Below are 25,096 nucleotides of genomic sequence, written 5' to 3' on the forward strand. Positions count from 1 at the left end.
TAAAAAATATAGTAGCTGAAATTAAAAGTTTACTAGAGGTAGTCAAAAGAAAGTTTGAGCAAGAAGAATTCTTGAACTTGAAGATAAGTCTGTTAAGATTATCTAGGTTGTGATTTACATGAAAAATAATTCAAGAGGTTAGTTATTAAGCTAATCAGAGAGGCACCAGAGAAAGGCAAAGCCCAATGCAAGGAAATCCAAAAAACGATACAAGAAGTGAAGGGAAAAATACTCAAGGAAACAGATAGCTTAAAGAAAAAAAATTAAAAATTTAAGAAATTTTGGACACACTTGTAGAAATGCAAAATGCATTGTCAAAGTAACCGCTGAGCTAAAGCCAGCTGGCCAGGCGCAGTGGCTCATGCCTGTAATCCCAGCAATTCAGGAGGCTGAGGCAGGCAGATCACAAGGTCAAGAGATCGACACAATCCTGGCCAACATAGTGAAACCCCATCCCTACTAAAAATACAAAAATTAGCTGGGCGTGGTGGTGCATGCCTATAGTCCCAGCTACTCGGGAGGCTGAGGCAGGAGAATGGCGTGAATCTAGGAGGCGGAGCTTGCAGTGAGCCAAGATCGCAGCACTGCACTCCAGCCTGGGCGACAGAGCAAGACTCCATCTGAATAATAATAATAATAAATAAAATAAAATAAAAACCTTTTGTATACAAAAATTCAGAGCAAAGAATAGCCTATTCCCTAAGAGTGGAAAAAGGCATTTCATGCAAATGGACGCCAAAAGCAAGCAGGGGTAGCTATTCTAATATCAGACAAAACAAACTTTAAAGCAACAGCAGTTAAAATAGACAAAGAGGAACATTATATAGCGGTAAAAGGCCTTGTCTGACAGGAAAATATCACAACCCTACACATATATGCACCTAACACTGGAGCTCCCAGATTTATAAAACAATTACTAATAGACCTAAGAAATGAGATAGACAGTAATACAAAAATAGTGGGGAACTTCAATACTCCACTGACAGCACCAGACAGGTCATCACGACAGGAAGTCAACAAAGAAACAGTGGATTTAAACTACACCTTGGAACAAATGCCCTTAACAGATCAGAACATTTCATCCAACAACCGCAGAATATACATTCTATTTAACAGTACATGGAACTTACTCCAAGATAGACCATATGATGGGCCATAAAATGAGCCTCAATAAATTTAAGAAAACTTAAATTATATCAGACACTCCATCAGACCACAGTGGAATAAAACTGGAAATCAACTCTAAAAGGAACATGCAAAACCATGCAAATACATGGAAATTAAATAACCTGTTCCTGAATGAGCATTGGGTCAAAAATGAAATCAAGGCCAGGTGTCATGGCTCACGCCTGTAATCCCAGCACTTTGGGAGGCTGAGGCAGGTGGATCACCTGACGTTAGGAGTTCGAGACCAGCCTGGCCAACATGGTGAAACCCTGTCTCTACTAAAAATATAAAAACTAGCTGGGCATGGTGGTAGGCACCTGTAATCCCAGCTATTCGGGAGGCTGAGGCAGGAGAATTGCCTGAACCCAAGAGAAGGAGGTTGCAGTGAGCCGATACGGTGCCACCGCACTCTGGCCTTGGTGACAGAGTGAGACTCCATCTAAAAAAAAAAAAAAAAAAAGAAAGAAATCAAGGAAATTATAAAATTATTCAAACTGAACAACAATAATGACAGAACCTATCAAAACCTCTGGGATACAGCAAAGGCAGTGCTGAGGGGAAAGTTCATAGTCCTAAATCCATGCCTACCTCAAAAAGTCTGAAAGAGTACAAACTAACATTCTAAGGTCACACCTCAAGGAACTGGAGAAACAAGAACAAACCAAATCCAAACCCAGCAGAAGAAAGGAAATAACCAAGATCAGAGCAGAACTAAATGAAATTGAAATTAAAAAAAAATACAAAAGATCAATGGAACAAAAAGCTGGTTCTTTGAAAAGATAAATAAATTTGATAGACCATTAGCAAGATTAACCAAGAAAAGAAGAGAAAAATCCAAAAAACCTCACTAAGAAACAAAACAGGAGGTATTACAACTGACACCACTGAAATACACAAGATCATTCAAATCAAGAACTCAACTCCTTTTATGATAGCTGCCAAAACAACAACAACAATAAAAACCAAAAAAACTTAGGAATATATTTAACCAGGGAGTCAAAATACCTCCACAAGGAAAACTACAAAACACTGTTGACAGAAATAATAGACGACACAAATAAATGGAAACACATCCCATGCTCATGAATGGGTAGAATCAATATTGTGAAAATGACCATCCTGCCAAAAGCAGTCTACAAATTCAATGCAATCCCCATCAAAATAACATCATCATTCTTCACAGAATTAGAAAAAACAATTCTAAAATTCATGTGGAACCAAAAAAAGAGTCCACATAGCCAACGCAAGACTAAGCAAAAAGAACAAATCTGGAGACATCATACTACCCAATTTCAAACTATCCTGTAAGGTTATAGTCACCAAAACAGCATGGTACTGGTATAAAAATAGGCACATAGACCCATGGAACAGAATAGAGAACCCAGAAATAAGCCCAAATACTTACATCCAACTGATTTTTGACAGAGCAAACCAAAACATAAAATGGGGAAAGGACACCCTTTTCAATAAATGGTACTGAGATAATTGGCAAGCCACATGTAGAAGAATGAAACTGGATCCTCATCTCTCACTTTACACAAAAGTCAGCTCAAGATGGATTAAGGACTTAAACCTAAGACCTGAAACTATAAAAATTCTAGAAGATAACATTTGAAAAACCCTTCTAGACATTGACTTAGGCAAGGATTTCATGACCAAGAACCCAAAAGCAAATGCAATAAAAACAAAGATAAATAGCTGGGACCTTACTAAACTAAAGCACTTTTGCACAGCAGAAGGAACACTCAGCAGAGTCAACAGACAACCCACAGTGTAGGAGAAAATCTTCACAATCTATATATCTGACAAAGGAATAATATTTAGAATCTACAATGAATTCAAACAAATCAGCAAGAAAAAAACAATCCCTTCAAAAAGTGGGCTAAGGATATGAACAGAGAATTCTCAAAAGAAGATATTCAAATGGCCAACAAACATATGAAAAAATGCTCAACATCACTAATGATCAGGGAAATGCAAATCTAAACCACAATGTGGTTTTACTCCTGCAAGAATGGCCATAATCAAAAAATCAAAAAACAGCAGATGTTGGCATGAATGCAGTGATCAGGGAACATTTCTCCACTGCTGATGGGAATGTAAACTAGTACAGCCACTGTGGGAAAATGTATGGAGATTCCTTAAAGAGCTAAAAGTAGAACTACCGTGTGATCCAGCAATTCCACTACCGGGTATCTACCCAGAGGAAAAGAAGTCATTATTCAAAAAAGATACTTGCAAATGCATGTTTATAGCAGCAAGATTCTCAATTGCAAAGTCGTGGAACCAACCCAAATGCCCATCAATCAACGAGTGGATAAAGAAACTGTGATATATATGATGGAATACTTACTATTCAGCCATAAAAAGGAATGAATTAACAGCATTTCCAGTGACCTGGATGAGATTGGAGACTATTATTCTAAGTGAAGTAACTCAACAGTGGAAAACCAAACATTGTATGTTCTAACTGATATGTGGGAGCTAAGCTAAGAGGATGCAAAGGCATTAAAATGATACAATGGACTTTGGGGACTTGGGGGGAAGAGTGGGAGGGGGGCGAGGGATATAAGACTACAAACACAGTGCAGTGTATACTGCTTGGTTGATGAGTGCACCAAAATCTCACAAATCACCACTAAAGAACTTACTCATGTAACCAGATACCACCTGTACCCCAATAACTTCTGGAAAAAAATATAAAAAAATAATAAAATCATACAGAGCAAACAAAAAAAATTATGTAGGTTGAATAAATAAAATAAAAAAGGATACAAAAAATACACAGAGCCTTAAGAGACCGGTGGGATATCATCAAGCACACCAAGATACATGTAATGGGACTCTCAGAAGGACAGAAGAAAGAAGAAGGCAGAAAAGACATTGCAAAAAAGGAATATCCAGAAAGAATAAATAGTGGCTAAAATTTCCAAATCTGATGAGAAACATTAATCTATACATTCAAGAAGTTCAATAAACTCCAAGTAGGATAAACTAAAAATAACTCACATCTAGATACATCATTATCATACTGCTGAATGTCAAAAACCATCTTGGAAGCAGCATGAGAAAAGTGACTTACTGCTTACAAGCTACCCTCAATAAGCTGATTTCTTATTAGAAATCATGGACGCTAGAAAGTAATGGAATAACATATTCAAAGGATTGAAAGGTAAAAACAAGCAAATAAAAACCCCCAAACCCTCTCAATCATAAATTCTATATCCAGAAAAAAATATTTTTCAAACATAAAGGATAAATTAGAGATTTTCAGGTAATAAATAAACCAGAATTTATCACTAGCAGACATGCCATACGGGAAATATTAATGGGAATATTTCAGGCTGAAATGAAAGAACACTAGACAGAAATTAAAATCAATATGAAGAATTAAAGAGTACTAATAAAGGTTAACACATAGGTAAATATAAAAAAGCAGTATAAATGTATTTTGTTGTAACTCCTTTTTTTTTTCTTATCTGACTTAAAAGACAGTTACATAGAGCAAAAGTTGTAAATCTGTGTTTGTGGGCATACAATGCATAAACATGTAAATTGTGACAATACAAGTTTTTGTATACTATATTAGTCTGCTTGGGCAACCATAACAGAATACCACAGACTGGTGACTTAAACAACAAAAATATTTTTTCTCACAGTTCTGGAGGCTGGAAGTCCAAGATCAAGATGTTGTCGGGGTTGGTTTCTGGTGAGCTCTCTTTTTCTGGTTTGTGGGCGCTATCTTCTCACTGTGTCCTCGCATCGTCTTTCCTTTGTGCAAACACAATGAGAGAGATCTTTCTGTGGTCTTGTCCTCTTCTTTAAGGGCACAAGTTATATCAAATTAAAGCCCAACTCTTATGACCTCATTTAACTTTACTCCTTAAAGATCCTGTCTCCAATTACAGTCACATTAGGAGTTAGGGCTTCAATATTTGAATTTTGGGGGGGAACATAATTCAGTGCCTAATATATACTACTGAAAATAAGTTGCTATAAGCATACACTAGATTGTTATAAACTAAGGTGTTAATCGAAATCCCAGGTCAGTCATTAAGAAAATAACTCAAAATGTATGGTAAAAGAAACAACAAGATAATTAAAATTACTAGAAAATAAATTTTTAACACAAAAGAAGTCAGTATGAAGGAATAAAAAAACAAAAACATCATCAAACATATAGTAGACAAATAACAAAATGGCAGATATAAATCCTAATTACCAGTAATTCTACTAAACATAACTGGATTAAATGCTCCAATTAAAAAGCAGAGATTGGCAGAATGGATTTTTAAAATAACCAAACTATATGCTGGCCACAAAAGAAACACTTTAGATGCAGAGACACAAAGGGGTTTAATGTAAAAGTGCAGAAAATTATTATTATTTTTTATTTTTTTTTCCTTGGAGCTTGACCTAAGCATGAGGTTTGATCTAAGGAAGAAGGCTTCCTGCCTAGTTTATTTACCTTTCTGGAAGAACCATTGATGTGACCTTTCTCTGTCTTCTGTAGAAGTCTAGACAGAGTAGGAGAGTGGACACAGTATCCTCCTAACATCCAGCCAGTGTAGGGCTTCTGGAAGGGTTTTGGGTGGGGGAGTTGGGGAAAGCCTGAGCCCCTGCCTTTCTCAGGCAAGCATGTAAAGTCTGTGAATCACTTCACTTTCCCATTGAGTGTACCCACCTAACTACAATATGTTCCCCTGATAAGTAAGAATAATAAACAATCAGTATAGTTTGTAAAGTACTTCCCTAAATGAAATAATGCTGAAGGTTTCATATATGGTATCTCATTTAATCCACATAATGATCCTATGAAGTAGATACTGTTATTATTATATGTATTTCTTTATGTGAACAAAGCAAGGCTCAGAGGAGAGGTCACTTGTCCAAAAGTTACAGTTAGCAAGTGGCAAAGCTAGGGTTCAACCGAGGCAGACTAACTCCACAGTCAGTCTCCAGTGTTAGGGTTGACTGTAGCATGGAGTGGCTAGCTCTGTGTACACAAGGGGATCTTGGGACAGGTGAGGACTCTGAATTAAACAACTTTTAAGCCCACAAAAGAGCTATTAGACCTGATAAATTCAGTGAGGTTACAGGATGCAAGATCAATACACAAAAGTTCGTTTTTCTATACATTTTTAAGGAACAATCTAAAAATGAAATTAAGAAAATAACTCTATTTATGACAGTATAAAAAGAATAAAATGAGAATAAATGTAACAAAATAAGTTTAAGGATTCCACACTGAAATCTATGAAACCTTGTTGAAAAAGTTAAAGAGCAGCTAAAGAAACGAAGCCATGCCATGTTCCTGCATTGGAAGACTTACTATTGTAAACGTGGTAATACTCCCTAAATTAATCCTCAGCAATGTAAAGGAATGAAAATCGATTCAAGCGCAATGCAGTCTGTGGTCATATCACCCTCAATGTGCTCAATCTCATCTGTTACATGAAACAACAGACTTACTTCAAAATAATGATGTCAGTGAAGAAAAGCAGCATTTTGTTAACAAGTGCATACTGCATTACTCCATTTATATAAAATCCTAGAAAATCTTTAGTGGCAGGGATCATGTCACTGGTTTCCTGAGGATGAGGGTTAGAGTGGAGAGGTGTTAGAGGGGATTTTAACAGGTCAAAAAGAAGAAACTTTTAGGGCAATAGGTATATTTATTATTTGATTTTGGTGGTTTCATGGGTATGTATAGCTGTCAAAACTTATCAAATTGTATACTTTTAATACATGCAGTTCAGTATTTTCAACTGCAGTTAATTAAGCTACTAAAATAATTAGACAAATTTTCTAATTAAAAGATGGGCAAAAGATTTGAGCAGATGTTTCACCAAAGAGGAGATACAGGTGACAAATAAACACATAAAAAATCCTAAACGTCATTGGTCATTAGGAAAATTCAAATTAAAATCACAATGAAATATTACTGTACACTTATAAAACTACAAAAAAAGACAAAGCAAAGTGCTGACAAGAATATACAGCAACTGCAAGTTTCACACATCGTTGGGGTGGATGCAAAGTCATACAGCCGCTTGGGGAAACAGTTTGGCAAATTCTCATAAAGTTATACATGCACTTACTATACAATTCAGATTTTCACTCCTGGATATTTACCCCAAAGAAATGGAAACATAAGGCCACATAAAGACATGTAGGTTGTTCAGAGCAAACTGAAACCTAGATCCATCCCAAATGCCTGTCAAATGGATGTTGGAGAAACAAAGCATAGTACATCCATACAACGGACTCCTCAACAATAAAAAGAAACAACTACTGATAAATACAACAACATGGATGCATCTCAAAAGCATTTTGCTAAAAGAAATAAGCAAGATGCAAAAAGGTTACATGTTGTATGATTCCACTCAATTTGGAAAAAACAAAGCCATAGGTAAAAAGCAGCAAATCAGTGGTTGACAGGGGTGGGGATGTTGGGAAAATTGGCTATAAAGGGCCCATGGAAACATTCTGTGGTGATGAAAAATTCTGTATCTTAAATACATTTGTCAAAATCTCCAAGCACTGAATGTAAAAAAGCTGAATTTTACCATGTGAAAATTACCCTTTAATAAACCTGATGTTTTCAAAAATCCACGTCATCCTTGATTTTTAAAAACTCAATAAAATAGGGTTAAATAATTTCTTAATATGATAATATATGTATATGTGAGCACTAAATAGAGTATCATTCTTTATTGCAAAACCACAGGAGAATTCCTCCTAAAAATGTAAAGAAGTTGCCCATAATCAACACTATTACTTAACATTATGCTAGAAGTACTAGTCAACACAATTGGAATAAAAAAAAATAGAGGTACTAAGTTGGAAACAAGGTGGAAAACAAAATCAGTATTTAAAAATGCTTGGCAATAACCTGGAATAACCCCAAGAAAATCAACTGAATAAAAGTGTTAATAAAAAAAAACAGTGGGGATATGTAATTGATATGGATAAATCAATGTTTTTTATAAATATAAACAATAACCACTTGGAGTATAAGATGGAAGAAGGGATCTTTACAATAGCATTTACAATAGCAACACGATAAGATAAAATGCCTTGAAAGAAAATTAACAGGAAAAGTCCAAGACATATTAAGAAAACTGTAAAATTAACTAAAGATAGTAAAATTTAACAAACAGAAAGACATGAATGTTCTAGATTGGGGGGATCCAACATTGCAAAGATGTCAATTTCTCTAACTTAATTTAGAAAATTAATATAATCCCAGTAAAATTATAATTTTTTTAAAAAAAGCTAAAGATAATTTTTTAAAATTAGGCAAAAATCAACAACAATATTTAGAGAAATTCTGAAAAAGAAAAGCAAGGAAGAATCTACTTGATTTCAAACATACTATAAATCCTGAATAATGAAAAGTGCATGGCACCAACTCATGAAGAAACCAATGTACTCATGGGGAAACATAGAGAAAGTTTAGGAATAGAATCAAATATATACAACAAAGGTGGTATCTCAACTCAGAGAGAAAGAGAGAGTATACAATTAAAGTTCTTGAAACAATTGGATCTACATACCATACCTCAAAGCAGGATAAATTCCAAATGGGTCAAGATTTAAATAAAAAACATGAAGCCATAAAAATACTGAAAGAAAACATGGAAAGGTTCCATTTGAAGCTTGGATAGGAAAAAGCCTATTTAAATATAACTCAAAATTCAAAATTTAAAAAAATGTTATACTTGACTACATAAAATTAAAAGAAAATTTTAGCATGAAGGCATACCATTAAACAAAGATAAATATAAATGTTAAACTGAATTTAAATACTTGCAATGAATAGCAAGAAAAAGAACTTATCTCCCAATATGTAAACAGCTCTTACAGTTTGATAAAACCCAATATTAAAATGAGCAAAAAATATAAAGGGCAATTCAAAGTATTTTTTAAATATGTGAAACTACTCATAGGTGAAATGCAATTTAAAAGCTACATTAAGATACCGTTTTTCACCTATCAGATTGTTACATATCCAAAAGTATGATACAATCTGTTCCTGAGGCTACAGGGAAAGAGTCACTTTCATACATTGCTGGTGGGAATGTAAATTGTTACAACCCCTAGGGAGGGCAATTTGGTAATATCTGTTAAGATTACAAATGAATATACCCTTTGACCCAGCTATTTCACTTCTGGGAATGTATCCTAGAGTTATCCTAGGACACATGCAAAATGATATACCTGAATATCTATTGCAGCATTGTTAATAATAGCAAAAGATTGGAAGTAACCCAAAACTTCCATCAATAGGAGGCAGTTTTTTCATTTCATTAGCTTGCTTTTATGGCTTCACAGTGGAAAAAAAAAAAAAAAATGAGCCTCTGCTCCTAAACCCAGACTGAAGCTGGCCTAAGCCATCTATGCGATTTCTCCTTCCCCTGGTCTAACCCTTTAGACCTTCCAAGGCAGTGAAGTCCCCCTAGGTGGGAGATGGCCTTGGGGCATCTCTAGGACATAAACTTAAGTTTGGGATGGACAGAAGAGGGAGCAATGCAAACCACTCTATCCCCTGCTAATTACAAAATCAAAGCTTCTCTTTACTGAAGTGACATTGAGGGAGAGAAGAGGGTAGTGGGTGAACTTTCCCTAGGTATAGAATGAACTAATTGTCATTTTAATCTTGGTCATCATTTAATTAATTAGGGAAAGATATCAATAATACTGCATAAGACTTACCCTTGCCTATTTCAGTAAAGTGGTCCCTTTTCCTAAAATTATACAACTAGGATGCTATTTTCCCCAGATACTAATGCTAATGAGCACTTTATGATACCACAAACAAGGCAATAATATTTACCCTCTGACAGCTACCTAATCTCAGATATAATATCTAGAAGATATAGTTCCCTACATCGTCTAGGTATAGGTGAAGTTGAGTGAAGTTGTCCAAATTGAGACTATAAAATGATGGAAAATGTTGAAGTTAGATGTTCTTCTCCATTTTTGCATTTGCCTACATTTCTTTTTAAGAATCACATGATTTTGGTCAAATGTCATGTTGCTGATTTGTGGTTGTGGTTGTTTGTCTGCGTGCCGTGAGTTTGTTTTTTGGTAAATACAAATTATTCAAAAGCTATTCAGAGAAAAAGAAGTGGAATCCTGCTAGACAGTAGACAGTAAGAATTCTGTGGGACGGTCCTGGTGAAATAGAAACCACTTTGTGTAAAAAGGCTCATTTTAAGTGGGTCAATCTGTATTAGTTGCACCACTTGAAACATTGAAGATACATTTTAGTGTATCTTGTGTTTGGGGACCTTTTGGGAACACACTATATTTATACTCTATTAAACTAGGACAGCTTCTTTGTTGGGACAATCCCAGAGGGAGCTATACATTTCACCTGAAGGTAGCAAGAAGAGTTCTGGTATTTTACTGGTTTGTCTATCTTAACTCATGCTACTGAAGTCAAATCTAGTAATGTCCTATGTCCCAGTGAATAAACAGTGTCTCCTTCATTTACAAATATTTATTTAGTGTCGAGCATGAGTTATTTGCTGTGCTAGGTGTGGGAAATATCAATTTCTGCTGTCAAGGAGACTGCTCTCTAAAAGGATGGTAAGACACATTCATGCATATCTATAGAAAGAGCAGAAAGATAAGCTAGGCTTAAGGCTGCTGAGTTTATGGTACACGCATATTAACTAAGAGAAAGTGTCCTATACAGGCAGTTAGAAAGTGAGACACACTAGAGAGCTTACAGTACTAGATAGAACTTTGTTTAGTTTTCGGTGGTAGAAAATGAAGCTCTCTTTCTAGAAAAGAGGAGTCCTGATTCGTACATAGTGTTTTTTTCTTCTGATGAAAACAAATACATAAACAAGATGTGATTTTTGATATTTTTCAGCACATTTTAACTTAAAAATTATTTTAAAGAATTTGTGTAAGTAAAAATATGTGTTAATTATGAGAACATCAAAACTATAGTGATTAATGAACATTTCCATATAGTAAATTATGGTTGCACATGAAGGAAGTCACAGCCCACTGTTTCATGTGGCATCTAGTCTCATACATTCAGAGAATAATATTGAATTCTGGTTTTGTATTCTAATTAGAGCACTAACAAGATAGTATTCATTAGAAGAAGACAAAGTGTCTAAAAATCAGGCTATAGAAAGTACAGCTAGATTGGAAGAATAAATTCTGTTTTATAGAAGTATAGGGTGACTATAATTAACAACAATTTATTATATATTTTCAAATAGCTAGAAAAGAGAACTTAGAATGTTTCCAACACAAAGAAATGATAAATGTTTGAGGTGATGGATATGCTACTGATATGATCATTACACATTGTATATCTGTGTCAAAATATCACACTGTACTCCATAAATATGTATGATTGTTATTAATATGTATCAACAAAAAATAAAAGAAAAAAATTGCCATTCAAGGTACTAAAATTTTTAAAAGAATGTCAATTCAAATGGGTTATTCACCTTTGAAAAGAGGTGACTATAGTTTATAATAATATATTATATATTTCAAAATAGCTAGAAGACAATAATTGGAATGTTTTTAGCATAAAGACAAACATTTAACATGATGGATATCCCAATTACACTGATTTGATCTTTACAAATCGCATGAATGTATCAAATTATCACATGTACCTTCCCCTTCTCCCCACCAAAAAAAAAAAACAGAAAGAAAAGGGAAGGCTTAGAACCAGTGATAGCTATCTTCAAATATTTGTGGTAGATCGGTATTATTTATTGTTATTCCAGAGACCAGAAATAGGAAAATCACAGGTGAAAGTTCCAAAAAAGCAATTTTCAGCTTATGTGGAATGACTAACTGACAATTACAGCTGTCCAAGAACAGGATAGGGTGTTTTGTTTATTTGTTAGCAACCCACATGGCAATTGAATGGCATTCGATTAGAGATGCTGAGATGCAATGCCTTTCAAACTTTAAGGTGCATTTGAGTCACCTGGGGTCTTATAAAATGCTGTTGGCCACCAAACATAGTTTGAGTACCAAGTATATAAAGAATTTTCCTTTGCTATGTGGACAATTTTGGATTAGAGAAATTTTAAGTTTTCCCTCATCTTGAAAAGTCTATTATATTCTATTGTTTATTTGAGTACCAATGCAAGGTATTTGCTGGATGCTGTGGAAATAAACAAAAGTCAGGGTCCCTGAGATAAAGTAGCATATTTCAGAAACAAGAGAATGCATAGCACATTTGAAGAATATTGACCTGATTGAGAGAAATTTTTCTGGTAGGAGGAGTGTTGTAGAAATAGGCTTTGAAAAGGCAGAGTTTCCATTGTGAATATAAAATTAAGTACTTCACACATCATCCTGGGGGGAAAGGTATGCCAGTTCAGATCTGCCTTCTTCTATAAGTAATATACCCCCAGGATAGTGGCTTAAACACACAAATGTTTATTTTTCTATGTAAATAAAAGAGGTACAGAATTAAGCTGTTCAGGGTTGTGTGACGACCCCATAAAGTCATCAGGGACTTGGTCTCTTTCTATCTTTCTGTTCAGTCATCTTCCTTGCTGTCTTCCATCCTCAAGATTATTTTAAGATTCAAGACAGCTACTGGAGCTCCAGCAATTTTATCCCATTCCAGGCTTGGGAAGGAAGATGAGGAAATTGCTTCTTTCTTTTGAAGAAAACAACTCAAAAGACAACTGCTGCTTACATCTCACTGGCTAGAACTTGATTACATGACTGAATACAACTGCAAGGGAACCTGGGAAAGATTATTGTCTCAGCTATGCACATTGTCCAGGGTTCTGTTTTTAAGGAATAATAAGTGGATTGATGAACACTGGAAGTCACCTAGCAGTCTTTATCACAAATGGTAAGTCCATTGTTTCTGAATTGGAATGGGACACTGGCAGGGAACTGTTTTTGAAACATAAGTATGGAGGTAATACAAAGACTGAAAGTAAATGTTGGGAGATGTAGTCAAGATGACTGATTTCTAGATATAAAGGAATTCCGGGGATGTTGGACTAAACAAGAGTAGTAAGAGATTAAGTGAAGAGAGAGAACTATAGAATGGCCTTTACAAAGTTATGATGGACAAGACTTGGTGACTTGACCTGGGTCAGAAAAGACAGGGAGGAACCTAGACTACCCAAGAGGTTTACAACCTGGGTGACTTGGAAAAATGATGAAACCCATAGCAGAAAAAGAAATGGCACAAAGAAAGGCGACTTGTTGAGGAAGAAGATGAGTTTTGTTTTAGATATACTGGGTTTGCTGTGATGAGGGAACATCCCAGGGGACAGGCACAAATGTCTAAACACTTCATGGTTAAGACTATAAGACAGTGTATACTGCTCGGGTGATGGGTGCACCAGAATCTCACAAATCACCACTAAAAGGACTTACTCATGTCACCAAACATCAGCTGTTCCCCAATAGCCTATGGAAATAATTAAAAAAGAAAGAAAGAAACAAAGAAACAAAGAAAGGAAGGAAGGAAAGAAAAAAGGAAAGAAAGAAGGAAAGAAAGAAAGAGAGAAAGAAAGAAAGAAAAAGAAAGAGAGAGAAAGAAAGAAAGGAAGGAAAGAAAGAAAGAAGGAAGGAAGGAAGGAAGGAAGAAAAAGAAAGAAAGAAAGAAAGAAAGAAAGAAAGAAAGAAAGAAAGAAAGAAAGAGACTTTAGCTTAGGAGACAATTGAGTGTGGAGGGGATGGCTTTTGAGGTTATTCACATATTCCACACTTCCACGTAAGTGTCTAATAGTCATCTCACACTTTATGTTTCCAAATAGAACTCTCAGCCACCTTTACCCCACTCTAGTTATTGAAGACCCAGAGAATGCTGGTCTGTTTTAATAATGATCTTAACCAAACACCAGTACGTAGGCAAATTCTCTGCAGAAAATGAGTTAGGATAATACTCTAAAGCCAAGTATAAATTATTTGATATCATGTTCTCTTTGAGAATACTCCTCTCTGAATTTTGAGTTATTTTCTATAATAGTCTTTGGATGCCTTCAAGTTCAGTTTAACCATCTGCTTCAAGGGAATGATAACCCATGAAACCAAGGTGTCCCAGTTCAGCCAGCTTCCATAGCACTCTCCTCAGAGATAGACTGAATTTTCCAAATACCAATTCTATATGAATCTGTTAATTGGATTATAGACAAAGTTTCCTATCTTTTCTCTGGGCTAAGAATCTGATTTTCCCTTGACAATATATTCCTAATGCCAGAGGTCAAGGCTTTTATTAAGCCATTCTGAACTTGCCTTCAAGTGGTTAATGAAAGGTCCCTAGAGCACAGCTTTGACCTTAGCCTGCATTGCATTTTATTTAATTGAATTGTATTTTGCTCCCTTCCTTTGTTTCTCTAGGCTCCAACCAGAGAAGGAAGCCAATTGAACTCCTGGGATATATTAATTACATGTTTTATTTGACCATGTTTTGGTTTTCCATTATGTTCTTGTCATCTTTTTATTGTTCTATACCACAAAACGTCACATGGACTAACTCTCTGGGAGTCTCTTATTTGCATTTAGTGAGGAGAGGACAACCTACCCCAAGTGGGTGGGGAAATTCCTGTATATCAAGTTATAAGGCAGGGGCTTCCCTTTCCACATCCGTAAAGCTACCCCGAGCTCAGGATACCCCCCAGTCAAATGGGTAAATGCTAGACAATTTCCTGTGGGAGACCTGGCCTTCTTGGAAGGAACTGAAATCTGCTGCTAAACAAGAAATCTAGAAATGTTTTGAAAATCTAAACGTGATAAAAATAGAAGAGAGCTTTCTTATTAATAATGGCACACAGATACACAGACCTTTGTGGTTAACAAACTGTTCACACTTGATACTCCTAATTGTCCTTAAGATAGGCATGGTGAGTACCAAATTCATGTTACAGAGGAGAGCATGATACTGACAGAACCTGGTGACTTGCTCAAAGCCACACAGTCTATTCTGCAGTACAACTGGGACAAGTCTTATGCTATTTACGCTGCTTTCTTTCCATTTACCTATAGTAAGATCATCGACCAGAGTTTGCTGACCTATCAGGTGGCCCAGTACAGACTGCTCTAAGCTGTGGTTGTCAAAGGTGTTAGATCTACAGAATTAAATTGCATACCTGTGAACAGACACTTTTCAAAAGAAGACACACATGCAACCAACAATCATGAAAAAGAGCTGAACATCACTGATTAATAAAGAAATGCAAATCAAAACCACAATGAGATACCATCTCACACCAGTCAGAAGGGCTATTATTAAAAAATCAAAGAACAACAGATGCTGGTGAGGTTGCAGAGAAAAATGAAAACTTATACATTGTTGATGGGTGTATAAATTAGTTGAACCATTGAGGAAGACAGTGTGGCAATTCTTTTTTTTTTTTTTTTTTTTTTTTTTTTTGAGAGGAGTCTTGCTTTGTCGCCCAGGCTGGAGTGCAGTGGCGCGATCTCGGCTCACTGCAAACTCCACCTCCCGGGTTCACGCCATTCTCCTGCCTCAGCCTCCCTAGTAGCTGGGACTACAGGCGCCCACTACCATGCCCGGCTAATTTTTTGTATTTTTAGTAGAGACGGGGTTTCACCGTGTTAGCCAGGATGGTCTCGATCTCCTGACCTCGTGATCCGCCCGCCTCGGCCTCCCAAAGTGCTGGGATTACAGGCGTGAGCCACCGCGCCCGGCCGGCAATTCTTTAAAGACCTAAAAACCGAACTGCAATCCCATTACTGAGTATACACCCAAAGGAATATAAATTGTTCTATCATAAAGACATACGCATGCATATGTTTGTTGCAGAACTACTCACAATAGCAAAGACATGGAATCAACCTAAGTTACCACTGATGGTAGACTGGATAAAGAAAATGTGGTATGTATACACCATGGAACACTATGCAGCCACAAAAAAGAACAAGATCATGATATTTTCAGAAACACAGATGGAGCTATAAGCCATTATTCTTAGCAAACTAATGCAGGAACAGAAAACCAAATACCACATGTTCTCACTTATAAGAGGGAGATAAATGATGAGAACTCGTGGACACACAAAGGGGAACGAAACACACAGGGGCCTATTGGAGTGTGGATCAGAAAAAATAACTAAACAAAGGGGAACGAAACACACAGGGGCCGATTGGAGTGTGGATCAGGAAAAATAACTAATGGGTACTACAGTTAACACTTGGGTAATGAATTTATCTGTACAACAAAGCCCATGACACAAGTTTACCTATATAACAAACGTGCACAAGTAACAGAGAACTTAAAATAAAAGTTAAATTTAAAAAAAACTGCATGCCTGAATCCATTTTATTTCTTTCCCTCACTTACACAAACAGCATTTTCCCCTTACCTCCAAAATCACTCTAGTATATATTGATACTTCACCAAACTACTCTTCACTCCACAAATAGACCATGCCATCTATATATGGCTACCACTTTATTCATATTGCTCTTTTCACTGGATTGCTCCTTCCACACCCTATCTGTCCTAAAGCCTCTTTTGCTTCTCTGTCTGTGTGCTTTACAGTTTGTTGCTTTTTCCTTAAAACACTCATAGTATAATGTTTAATCATGAATTTGTGTAATTGAGATAAGGGATCTAAAAAGCTAGTACAGAGTATAGGACATTGTGTGTGTTCAGTAAGTGTTAGCTATGACGATGATGATGATAAAGATGAGGATAATGATGTATTTTCTATTAGTCTCCTAACTAAAGTTGTGTATTTAGCACAACACACGTCACGTGGTAAGAAATCAGATGTTTTTATTTAATTTGTGGGGTTATTTATACTGGTAGTTTATAGATAGAAATGAAGGCAATCTTTATATTAGTCTAGAATGGGAAATGACAGCATAGATACAAAACCATAGCAATGATAATTTTAAAATAGTGTAGCTGAATCACAAACATAGTGTGTATGAGTTTGAAACAACCTTAGCATCTAGTCGAGTGGTTTTTAGAGTGTGGGGCCCCAACTAGTAGCAGCACCTCGGAACTTGTTAGAGATGGAAACTCCAACCATATTCAATATTTACTGAATCAGGAACTCTGGGAATAGGATCTAGAAGTACGTGTTTCTGCAAGTCCTGTAGGTGATTGTGATAAAATTGGAGAATGACTGATCTAGTCCAATCACCATCTAGCTTAACACTTGAGAAAAGTAAGGCACGAAGGTCAAATGAGTCTGCCAAAGTCACATACCTTGTTAATGGCAGACATGAGGCTAGAGTTGTGATCACATGACTACATTACCTTTATATTTCTCCTCATTGCTTTTAAAAAATTCTTACTGTGTTTCTTTATTCAGTTAATAGCAATATAATTATATTAAAAGTTTTGCTGTAGCCAGCAATACACACTATCATAGCAGAAAGCCTTAGTACCAGGACACCAAAACTTGTATTCTGACTTGTCCAATTACTGTCTGTACAGCTATCTGAGGCAGCCTTTCAGAAGAAAACCTGTGGTGCTGAGTGCAGTCAATTGATGGCCTCAGCTGCAGCATCTCTGGGACCTGCCTCAAGATGAGAACTAAAAACGTGGGCTCCCAGCCAGTGCCTGAGCATGGCAGGGGTCCTAGGGCCCGGCCATTTCTATGCAATGTGAGACTCCTCCAACTGTCCATCTGTCCTTGGGAGCTCCTGTTGGCCTAGCTGCAACTCTCAGGGCTGCTCATCACCCGAGGCTGGCTCTTCTTTTCCTCCATCCTTTCACACTGCCAGAGTTACACCATGGGCTGAAGGCTTTCTGTGTCTTACTTTGCTCTCTCCCCTGTGTTTTTCAGAGAGGTTGGCCCTATTAAATCTCTGCTACTTCTAACTGTACCGTGGCTCCTGATTCCAGGATGACCTGAAGTGACACACTACTCTCCTTGAGCCTCAGTTTCTAGATGAGTAAAACGAGGTTTCAGGAGTTCATTGCCAATACAGAACTGGGAAATGATACATGGTTTCTCTGTTATTAGTAGTAGCAAGAGCATCAGTGTCACGAGGTCATTATGATGATGGAAGACATTGGTGTAAGTGTGTGTGTCAGAGACACCTGTTGCTTATGGAATATCCAAGTGACCACCCATGCTTCCAGCCCAGGTGGAGCCATGTGACAAATTCTGGCCAATATGCTATGAGCAGAAGTGATACATTTTCAATTCAGTCTAAAACACAAAAGAATAAATGTCTCCTAAGGCTGGCACAGCAAACCCCAAAGACACGTGTTTAGGATGATGGAGGCTTCATCACCCTGTGATTTGTGAGCTAATGTGGAACCCAGCCCCCAGCTCACTCACATTGAAAATGTCTCACAACAAGAAATAAAGCTTTAGTGTGTTAAGCACTGGGATTTCAGGATTAATTTGTTACCACAGCCTAAACTATCCTATCCTAACTGAAACAATATGTTTGGTAAAACAGACAGCACAATGAAAAAAATACATTTTCATTTTTAACTGTTCATTTTCAGGCATTCTTTTTGGTTGTACTTGGAAGAAACCATATCATCATAGAGAAAAGATGAAGATATAATTCAGAGACAGAAGAACAATGGAACTTGACTTAGAAATAAAATCCTAGATATGGTTTGCATACATAATTCAGAGAGAGAACAATGGAACTTGACTTAAAAATAAAGTCCAAATTTCATGTTAAAATGTAACCCTGGCCAGGCGCGGTGGCTCATGCCTGTAATCCCAGCACTTTGGGAGGCCGAGGTGGACGGATCATGAGGTCAGGAGATTGAGACCATCCTGGCTAATACAGTGAAAGCCCGACTCTACTTAAAATACAAAAAATTAGCTGGGCGTGGTGGCGGGCGCCTGTAGTCCCAGCTACTTGGGAGGCTGAGGCAGGAGAATGGCGTGAACCCAGGAGGCGGAACTTGCAGTGAGCCGAAATCGCGCCACTGCACTCCAGCCTGGGTGACAGAGCGAGACTCTGTCAAAAAAAAAAAAAAAAGTAATCTCTAGTGTTAGAGGTGGGCCCTGGTGGAGGTGTTTGGACCATGGGGATGAATCCTTTATGAATATTATCACCATCCTCTTGGCAGTGATTGAGTTGATGCCAGATCTGGTTGTTTAAAAGAGCATGATACCTTCCCCGTCTCTTGCTCCAGCTCTTACTGTGGGACGCGCCTGCTCTTCCTTTGCCTTCCATCATGATCGCAAGCTTCCTGAGGCCCTCACCATAAGCTGATACCAGAGCCATGCTTGTACAGCCTGCAGGACTATGAGCCAATTAAATGTCTTTTCTTGATAAATTAACCAGCCTCAAGTATTTATTTATGGTGATGCACAAACAGGCGAGCACAATCCTCAATATTAAGATAGAAAAATGTAGTCATTTTGCAAAATTCAGCAGCCCTTCATGCAAAAAACTCTCAATAAACTAGGTATCGATGGGATGTATCTCAAAATAATAAGAGCTATTTATGACAAACCCACAGCCAATATCATACTGAATGGGCAAAAACTGGAAGCATTCCCTTTGAAAACTGGCATAAGACAGGGATGCCCTCTCTCACCACTCCTATTCAACATAGGTTTGGAAGTTCTGGCCAGGGCAATCAGGCAGGAGAAAGAAATAAAGGGTATTCAATTAGGGAAAGAGGAAGTCAAATTGTCCCTGTTTCCAGATGACATGATTGTATATTTAGAAAACCCCATCGTCTCAGCCCAAAATCTCAAGCTGATAAGCAACTTCAGCAAAGTCTCAGGATACAAAATCCATGTGCAAAAATCCCAAGCATTCCTACGCACCAGTAGCAGACAAACAGAGAGCCAAATCATGAGTGAACTCCCATTCACAATTACTTCAAAGAGAATAAAATACCTAAGAATCAAACTTAAAAGGGATGTGAAGGACCTCTTCAAGGAGAACTACAAACTACTGCTCAATGAAATAAAAGAGGACACAAACAAATGGAAGAACATCCCATGCTCATGGATAGGAAGAATCAATATCGTGAAAATGGCCATACTGCCCAAGGTAATTTATAGATTCAATGACATCCCCATCAAGCTACCAATGACTTTCTTCACAGAATTGGAAAAAACTACTTTAAAGTTCATATGGAACCAAAAAAGAGCCTGCATTGCCAAGACAATCCTAAGCAAAAAGAACAAAGCTGGAGGCATCATGCTACCTGACTTCAAACTATACTACAAGGCTACAGTAACCAAAACAGCGTGGTACTGGTACCAAAACAGAGATATAGACCAATGGAATAGAACAGAGCCCTCAGAAATAATACCACACATCTGCAACCATCTGATCTTTGACAAATGACAAAAACAAGAAACGGGGAAAGGATTCCATATTTAATAAATGGTGCTGGGAAAACTGGCTAGCCACATGTAGAAAGCTGAAACTGGATCCCTTCCTTACACCATATACAAAAATTAATTCAAGATGGATTAAAGACTTAAATGTTAGCCCTAAAACCATAAAAACCCTAGAAGAAAACCTAGGCAATACCATTCTGGACATAAGCATGGGCAAGGACTTCATGACTGAAACACCAAAAGCAATGGCAACAAAAGCCAAAATAGACAAATGGGATCTAATTAAACTAAAGAACTTCTGCACAGCAAAAGAAACTACCATAAGAGTGAACAGGAAACCTACAGAATGGAAGAAAATTTTTGCAATCTACTCATCTGACAAAGGGCTAATATTCAGAATCTACAAAGAACTTAAACACATTTACAAGAAAAAATCAAACAACCCCATCAAAAAGTGGGCGAAGGACATGAACAGACACTTCTCAAAAGAAGACATTTATGCAACCAAAAGACACATGAAAAAATGCTTATCGTCACTGGCCATCAGAGAAATGCAAATCAAAACCACAATGAGATACCATCTCACACCAGTTAGAATGGCAATCATTAAAAAGTCAGGAAACAATAGGTACTGGAGAGGATGTGGAGAAATAGGCACACTTTTACACTGTTGGTGGGACTGTAAACTAGTTCAACCATTGTGGAAGACAGTGTGGTGATTCCTCAAGAATCTAGAACTAGAAATACCATTTGACCCAGCCATCCCATTACTGGGTATATACCCAAAGGATTATAAATCATGCTGCTATAAAGACACATGCACACATATGTTTATTGTGGCACTATTCACAATAGCAAAGATTTGGAACCAACCCAAATGTCCATCAATGATAGACTGGATTAACAAAATGTGGCACATATACACCATGTAATACTATGCAGCCATAAAAAATGATGAGTTCATGTCCTTTGTAGGGACATGGATGAAGCTAGAAACCATCATTCTGAGCAAACTATCACAAGAACAGAAAACCAAACACCGCATGTTCTCACTCATAGGTGGGAATTGAACAGTAAGAACACTTGGGCACAGGGTGGGGAACATCACACACCAGGGCCTGTCGTGGGGTGGGGGAGGGGGAGATATAGCATTAGGAGAAATACCCAATGTAAATGATGAGTTAATGGGTGCAGCACACCAACATGGCACATGTATACATATGTAACAAACCCGCACATTGTGCACATGTACCCTAGAACTTAAAGTATAATAATAAAAAAAAGTAGTCATTTTGAGGGGAAGGATAAGTTAGACAAGTCATATCCCTCCATGAACTACATAATCAAATTATACAGTGGAAGGTAGTTTTTTTTCTGCATTAATTTGCTTTAGGGTGACTAATCAGTATTATTCAGATTCTTTATTTTTCTAGTGCAATAAAACTAGAACAGAACATATCTAAAGTGAGGCTGCTTTCGGTGTAAGTGGCTTGTACTCACTGGGGATGGCTCAGTATGCAGCTATTGAGAAGAACAGCTTGTGCTGGCCTTTTTGATAGCTGGAATACAAGTCAGCTGGTGATTTAGCTCTTCTAGTTCTTAGAAGACAACCAGCCTCCAAGCGGGCCTGGCAATGGCCAGTCAGTCAGAATAGGGGAGAGTGAAAAAGTTGAAACAGGTCTGGGCAAGGGACAGATTTCAAGACTGGATGACGTTTGAAATTTCATTGCCATCAGACAAATGGCAATTAGCAGAATATGTCCATGTGCTGCCTTTCCAGGGATAAGATTTCAACAAGAAATACCTTGGAGGAAGCCAATATTTTGGATTTGGAAGTAGGGAAGGAACGCTCCTCTGACTCTGGACAGAGAGAATCAAAACATACAACTTGGAGCTTCTACCTGACATAACCTAGAAAAGTATTTTATATAGCTACTACCTTTTAACTACTCCTGGGTGCTCATAACACTGGAGCAAGTGATACTAGGTCACTCACTTTGTGGTTTGCCATAAATTAAGGAATGGTGCAGCTATCCTTATGGCAAAAGTGGAGAAGGGGTGAGTTCAAGGGCCCTGAAAGCAAACTGTACTCCAGGAAGAAATCTCCAACTGAAACAGAGATGTAGGAAATTTTCATACAATGAAATGATAGTAGAATGGGGGTAACTATAAATCTCACAGTATCTTAAAGTTACAAGTTGGTACTGAATGTAGTTTCAGAGGAGCTTCATATAAAATATGTAACATCTTGTCTGGATACAGATTTCACATAATCTTACATCTTAGGAAAGAATTGCTTCTAACATCCTTCTCCCTTACTTCTTCCCTCCCTTTGTCACTTCTTTCCTTCTTGCTGTATTTGTGAGTCTGCACAATTGTCTATTGATGTGTTTCTGTACTAAAGCCACTGGATAATTTGGCCAACCTATGAAATTGGAAGAATAAAATGACATGTGGTTTTGCTATATTAGAAGTAAAACAAAACAAAAAATTAAAATAAAACTAAAACTTAAGGATTAGTTGTCACTTTGTGTTTTTTTTTGTTTGTTTGTTTGTTTTTTGGTACTATTGACTCTTAACCTTAGAAGTTAGAAAAACCATGCCTAGCTCACAACTCTTCCATTAACTTTCTGGGCAACTGGACTTTCAGATGCAGAGTTAACCAAAATTTGCTCTGCACTTTCTATATATGTGCCCGGCATTAATCTAGGTGCTTGGAAGTATGCCATTTTACTTCATTGTCATAAATTTACAAAGAGGTTAGAATAACTATGTTTTGGCTTGCCTGGGACAGTCCCAATATCTATTTCCCACCATCCTATCCAGGTGGCACCTCTTTTCACTCTTGAAAGTCTCATAGTTTGGAAAAGGAATGTCCTAGTCATCTTACATAGTGTAGGTATTACTGTAACATTCTCTTTATAGGCCTTTCTGGGTCTTCATTTTCTCACTGATAAAAACTGGATGCTTAAGTAAGACATTGGATGCTTAAGACGTTACTATCTATGATTTCTTGCACATTCATAGATTTCTTTGCATCAAAGTTTTCTATCTGTTTTAACTGTCTAAAAATGCAAAGATTCTGCCCCAGCAACCTGTCAACACTGAAAAGGAGAGAAAGAATTCACCACTTCGGTAGAAGAAATAGAATTTCTAGAGAGAAAAGGAGAGTGAAAAGATTGCCTAATTAATGTACATGTGTGAACGATGCAAGACTGTCTATTCAATCACCAACAGTTTATAAAAGATATGCAGAGAAGAGGGGATATACCAAGAAAAATGGGGTGATATAAATTCCTAAAATAATTTGATGATATCTGTTTTGTAATAACATGGTAAGTTCTAGTATATTTCAATTTAGAATCATTGCAACAATGAAGAATTATGAACTGTTTCAGTTATAGGTTACTCGTCTTGTATTATAGGGTTTAAAACTATATACATTTGCAAATGTCATATCAAGAACATAGTTTTCACTTTACCCACAGGCAGCCTCCTGGGTAATATGTTATGGTGAAAAAAGCATGGGTTTTAAAATAAAACATTTAAGTTTTAATCCTGGCTCTGCCAGAATTAAAATGTGTGCTGCTTTCTCTTTCTTTAAGACTCAGTTTCTTTATTCATAAAATAAGAATAACAATCTGAATGTACAGGATAATGCTGAAAATTCAGCGAAGTAGTGCTGGTGCATTGTAATCCCTGAGCAACTATTAATTCATTCCTTTTCCCCAACCTGCTCCCAAAGAGGCTCCCATAAGAAATGCATCAAATATGTATTGTGTTGCAGGATAATCAGACACCGATAAGAAATGTTTCAAATATGTATTGCAGAATAAAGCATGTCGTTATAAACCTAAATCTCTCATGTTTCAATGGCCATGCAAATACCAGTAGGAGGGATTTCATCTGATGATGGCTTTATGATTAGCAGCAAGTAGTGGCTTGGTTTTTGGCTCTGCCTTACATTAAAGTTCTTTAGAGTAAAGTCTCTGTCTTCTACAAGGCTGTCCATAAGTCTGTTGATCCTCCAAGGTGGAACATGTTCTCTTTTCAGAGGGTGCTTAATAAAGTCAATCTGTCATCAGTTCTCCAAGTTCAAAATATCTTCCCAAATGGAATTTACATGCCTTTCAAGAAAAGAGAAGGCTAGGATCAGATCTCACCTGTGGTATTGAGTTCTGTTCTGGATTCCACACTTTAAAAATACCACATGTGTAGTCTTGGGATTAATGGGCCTGAAATGATTAGAGGGTAAAATCTTGAGCAGCTGTAGGCAGGAAGTATGTTTAAAAGTGTTTTGGATAAATGTTTTTCTGATGGGAGCACATTTTTTAACCTAAAAATGGCCAATTCTGGCTGAAAATAAGGAGAATATTCCTCCCTTCTGGAAATACAATACAGATAGAACAAAGAGTCAGGCATCTGAGGGAGAGACAGACAGACACAGAGACAGAAAAATGCAGAGGCACTTAGGGAGAACAAACCATTGCCAGAATAAAAGGTAATTGGTAGCAGACACTTCATAATACATATACAAAGAAGTATTTCTCTATGACCACAACTAACAAAGTCTTGCTATTCAAGCAAGTGTTAAACAGTTGCATCACAGAGACTGAAACCTTCTTTCACAGTTTTTGGCATCTGTGAACATCGTA

At 37.0% G+C, this 25,096-nt stretch overlaps 1 long non-coding RNA gene across 1 annotated transcript in view; it reads right to left on the reverse strand.

Annotated features, from left to right (window-relative positions):
* Positions 1 to 4,612: 4,612 nt before the first annotated feature.
* The window catches only part of LOC129525436 (uncharacterized), a 47,156-nt gene continuing 26,672 nt past the window's right edge, over positions 4,613 to 25,096 (reverse strand). Inside the window, exons 2-3 of the long non-coding RNA XR_008669747.2 lie at positions 22,721 to 22,866; positions 4,613 to 4,938 (exon numbers count right to left, since the gene is read on the reverse strand). This is a non-coding gene — a long non-coding RNA (uncharacterized lncRNA). The remainder of the gene's footprint in view (positions 4,939 to 22,720; positions 22,867 to 25,096) is intronic.

Source organism: Gorilla gorilla, chromosome 9, assembly GCF_029281585.2.
Source record: "Gorilla gorilla gorilla isolate KB3781 chromosome 9, NHGRI_mGorGor1-v2.1_pri, whole genome shotgun sequence".
NCBI lineage: Eukaryota > Metazoa > Chordata > Mammalia > Primates > Hominidae > Gorilla > Gorilla gorilla.